Source organism: Mus caroli, chromosome 9 (genome assembly GCF_900094665.2).
Source record: "Mus caroli chromosome 9, CAROLI_EIJ_v1.1, whole genome shotgun sequence".
In the NCBI taxonomy this organism is placed as follows: Eukaryota; Metazoa; Chordata; class Mammalia; order Rodentia; family Muridae; genus Mus; species Mus caroli.
Window position 1 is genome coordinate 115,420,763 of NC_034578.1, and position 5,036 is coordinate 115,425,798.

A 5,036-nucleotide genomic window follows, 5' to 3' on the forward strand; every position below is an offset into this window, starting at 1 on the left:
ACTAACACAGGCTGCCAAAGCCTGACTTTTACATACATGGACATTACTTTCTCTCTGTCTCTTTCTCTGTGTTGGGTCTGCCTATCTGTCTGTCTGTCTCGCTCCTTAGCCTGTGGAGGAGAGGACCCTATCCTAGTCCTGACTTCCCTCCCAACCTCTAATTGCCAGAGGGCAGCGAGTAACCTCCTTTCTTTTTCTAGCTGAATTCAGTCTCCGGGGATCATGACTTTGTCAACGGGTCCTCTTCCCTGCTGGACACTGCCTATCCATTGTCTCTCTGGTCTTGGCTCTGCACTTGAGGACTAACTCTGCAAGCTGTCCTTGAGCCTCCTTGGCTTCAGGCTTCTCAGAGGCTCTGGGGGAGTAGACTGAGGTCAGAGGTGTGTTCCCCTTGTAGGGTTGCCATGAAGAGGCTCCAACAGTATTCGGCTCCTGACAGCTGGCGGCATCCACACTTGTATAGCAGAGTTAATCCCCTTCCTTGGATGAAGTCACACAAGTTGGATGTCTCATTTCTACTCCCTGCACTGAGCTTTCTCTCCCTTCCGTCTCTTCTTTTGAGACAAGGCTTCTGCTATGTAGCCAGCCTCAGTTACAACTTTCCTACCTTTCCCCCTCCCTGCAGCTGAGACTCCTCTTCTTCCCCTTTGGAAGTGTAGATGCTCAAATCCACACTCAGCAGCCTGGAGTCCAACACTGTCCTTGCGGCTTCTGTACACTTGGCTTGACTTGCAAAGACTAACTTTTTTAAAAATGAAACTCTCGTCAAATTTCTCATTCAAGCATGCCAGCTGTTTCTCTCTGGAGCCTTCTCTTGTTCAAATTCCAAACACTTCCCCGTTTGTACCACCCTGAGACCCCAGCCTTAATAAGCAGCTCGGACTACTGGTCCTTCACCTAGTCTCAGAAAATCCTCAGTTTCTTCCAACCTGTAAAAGACAGGCTTCAAGCTTCTGGTTACACAATAGCCTGGGGCCTCTTCCCCTCACACCTACATCCCAGTCTACTGGTCAGCAACTTCTATCAACTCTGTTGTCAAAATTCACCTCAGAGCAGAATCCTGTTCCCTATCTCCTCCCGCTCTGTTAGGTCTCTGTTGTTTCTCTCTGAGATTATGGCTGGCCTCCTGTGTCTCCTCTAGGGTAGATCTCCACTCAATAGCCAGAGAAATCTGTCATATCATTGTTCAAGGCCCACTGAGGGGCTGGGGCTGTAGTTCCATTGGTAGGTAGAGTGCTTGCCTGGTGTGCCCCTTCAGTCTAGAATAAAGCTATGAGTAGTAGTGGAAGCACTCACAAGGTAGAGGCAGGAGGATTAGAAATTCAAGTGTACCCTTGGCTATAGAAGGAGCTCAAAGCCAGCTTGGGCTACATTGCATAAGGCCCTGATTCAGAAAACAAAACAAAAACCCTCCCAGGGTTTCTCTGCTGGTGTGGAAAATCCAAAGGCCCCACAAGGGCCCCTTGGCTCCTACCCAGCGTCCTTTACACCTCTCCGGCAGATGCAAGATGTTCACACCTCATTCTGGTCTCTGCTCAGATGTCAACTTGTGTCCCTGGCCTTCCCTTCTCCCCATGCTAATGTGTTGGGATGACTCCTCTTCGTAGGCTTCGGGAACCAGACCTTTGCTCTAGTCACAGCTCTACCGGTGTCTGTGTGGTGTCCTCCACCTTGATGCTACTCAGTGTACTTGTTTTGTTTGAGACAGGCCTCACTCTATAGCCAAGGCTAGCCTGAACCTTGATATGTAGACCAGACTGGTGACTGCCTCTGCCACCTGTATGCTGATATTAAAGGCAGAAGCAGGAAGATTTGGAACTCACATCTAGAGCTACACGTGGAAGTCCTGTCTCAACCAAACCGAACACTACAGTGGGATATAACTTGATACCTATACCCCCAGCATATACTACGAGCTCAGTCCTTTACACTGTTAAATAGTGAAGAAATAAATGAGACCAGCACAGGATGAGGAAATGTTGGCAGGGCATTCTGGGGCTTCACTAGAAAGTATCTTAGATATCTGGCAAGTAATCCACTCAGGAAGCAGAGGCAGGAGGGTGGAGAGTTCAAAGCCAGCCTGGGCTATATATATGTACAGTGTTCCGGGTCGGCATGGCTATGAGACCCTGTTCTTCAAAACAAACAAATATGCAGAAGAAAACCGGCACGCCAGTTGTCTTGCAAACACAACATATGGAGTGCTAATTTCCCATGCCGTATTTTAAAATTAGCTCCTTACAGTGGGATTATCTGGGTCTTTCTTCAATATTTTAAACAGTCTCTGGCCCCAAACCACCTCAGCATTTATCCTTCTGTTGTGTGCTTAAGGACAAATTCTTGCACGTACAGTTGTTAGGTCAAAGGACATGCTCATATTTTCAAGTTATTTCTCAACCCCGCGGGCAGCCCCTCTCCTTTTGTGTTACTCGTCTCGGACTTTTTAGCTCATACGGATGAGTACCGCTTTCTTCATTCAACTGGCCTTTCTCATAAGTGGCAGGGTGACGCGTGATCTTTTCTGGGGTCTGAAGAGCCAAGTTCGGGCAGCGGACAAGCCTGGGCTCAGACAGCTGGCTCCCACCCCCTCAACCCCTAATACTCCCTCTTTCCTTCTTCTGAGTTTTCCTTTCTCGCCCACAAGTTTCAGATTCCTGGAACCGCTCTCGATGACCTCACGCCCGTGACTTCACATCCGGAACCTTCTGGGAATTCTCAGCCGCACTTTTTCGTAAGAAATCTAGCAGGGGAGGAGGTTGGGCGAGGCGGAGCTTTGCAGACTTTGCTGGGCGACCCGGGATCCCGCCCCTGGACCCGCCCTCCGACCCGCCCCTCCCGCAGCGAGCACTCGAGGGCCCGCCCATGCAGCTACTCTTAGCAGTTTGGAGCCCTAGGGTTGAGCCTGAGCCATTTGAAATTAGCTAGGTGTGTTTAAGTCTGCTCTGTGGTCGTGGATGGGAGAGTGTACTGAGAGGGGAACAAGAGTAAGGTGGATTTGGAGGGATCCACGAATAGGTCCCACTAACGGGTAGCTTGGGTGCCCCACAGTGTGATAGGACTTCAGGAAGTTGGGGCTGGGGCCAAAGATGGACATTTCTGATGGCTCTGAAGTCCTCAGAGGAGCCTCAGCGTTGAGTCTTCAGGTCAAGCTTTCCATAAAAGGTGGAAGGAAAACGGGGTGTGGAGTCCAACCCAAGTAAAGCCAGGATCCTGGGCTATCCTGGCGTCATGGGGGTCCATCTCTTTCTTTATGTACTTTAACTACAAACATGTTAATGATACACACACACACACACACACACACACACACACACACACACACACACATATATATATATATATATATATATATATATATATATATATNTTTTTGGTTTTTCGAGACAAGGTTTCTCTGTGTAGCCCTGGCTGTCCTGGAACTCACTCTGTAGACCAGGTTGGCCTCACTCAGATATCTGCCTGTCTCTGCCTCACAAGTGCTGGGATTAAAGGCGTGCATCACCACTGCCTGGCTGTTAATGCTACATATTAAAGATGAATATCTTAATGCTATACATTATATATTATCCTATATATTAAACCATTTTTTTCTCTAGAGACTAGAGATGGTACTGTTGGTAGTCTGCTTTGCCTAACATCTACAAAGCCCTGGGTTTGATCACCAGCATATTATAAGCCAGCGTGGTGGGTGGCACAGCCCGTGACCCTAACGCTGGGAAGCTAGAAGCAGGAGGAGCAGAAGTGCAAGGTCATCCTTAGTGACAAAGCAAGTTTGAAGCCTGCCTAGGCTACGTGAGACTCTGTCTCTAAAACGATCATTTTCTTTACTGGGCCTGGTGGCTCACCCCTTAAATCTCAGCCCTCAGGAGGCTGAGGCAGGGGGACTATTGCAAATCCAAAGCCAGTTTGGTCTATAAAATGAGTTTTATTTTAGCTAGAACTTCAGAGCAAGACTTTGTCCCAGGTAAACAGAACAAAGGACAGAGAGAGACAGAGAGAGAGAGGCAAGAGAGAGGGGAGATTGATTTTCTTTTGTCTAAAAGTTCACGTTCACCCTTGTTCTACATATTTTTTTTTTGACTTTTCGAGAGAGGGTTTCTCTGTGTAGCCCTGACTGTTCTGGAACTCATTCCGGAGACCAGACTGGCCTCGAACTCAGAGATCCACCTGTCTTCCGAGTGCTGAGATTAAAGACATGTGCCATCACCTCTGGCTCTCCTTCAGATGTTAAAAGAAGCTAGATTTTCAAGGGTCTCTGAAAGTATTTTAGGCCTTAAACAGGATGAGAACTGAAAGGGTCAGCTGGCCCTGGCCCAAGCCAGAAGAGTGACACATTCTGGACAGGACAGCAAAGGCCCTCAAAGGCCCTGCAGCTTGGGTGATAAACAGCAGCTGCCAGGAAGAGAGAGTCTGGACCACCCACACATGGGGAATTTGAAGGTGAGGGTGGAGAGACACCCAGAGGGTTGTGTAGGAGGAGCGATGGTCTGGGGGTCTCACTGGAGGTGGGAAGTTGTCACTGAAGCACAAGGCCAACAATGGAGCTGAGCATAATGGGGACAAAGATCTGGGGAATCTACCGGGACCTGGGGGTAGGGCAGCTGGGAGCTGGGGCTGGGATGGGTGGTGCCCGCTGCCACCCTTACATAAAAGGGGAAACACAGAGAAGTAATGTGGAGGTTTGGGAAGGAACAAACGGACGTCCGTCATGAATAAACAGGCATGAAGAACAGCCACTTGAGGCTTTAAGTTCATGTTCAGATTGAGAAACTTCACAGGTTTGTGTTCGGCTTTAGGGCTGTTAACAGAGCCAGTCAGCCTGGGTCCTGGCATCCTTTGACTCTGCCAGACAAAGCTCCCCTTAAAGCCAAAAAAAAAAAAAAAAAAAAAAAGAATGATTCAGTAAAATCACTTGTTTAATTAAAACAAAGAAATCCATTTAACCCATTAAATTTCTCTTCCAGGGTCCTTAATTTAAATTTAAATAAGAGGCAAGAGGTATACACAGCCAAGTTGTCCTGGGCCAGGTGTGGTCT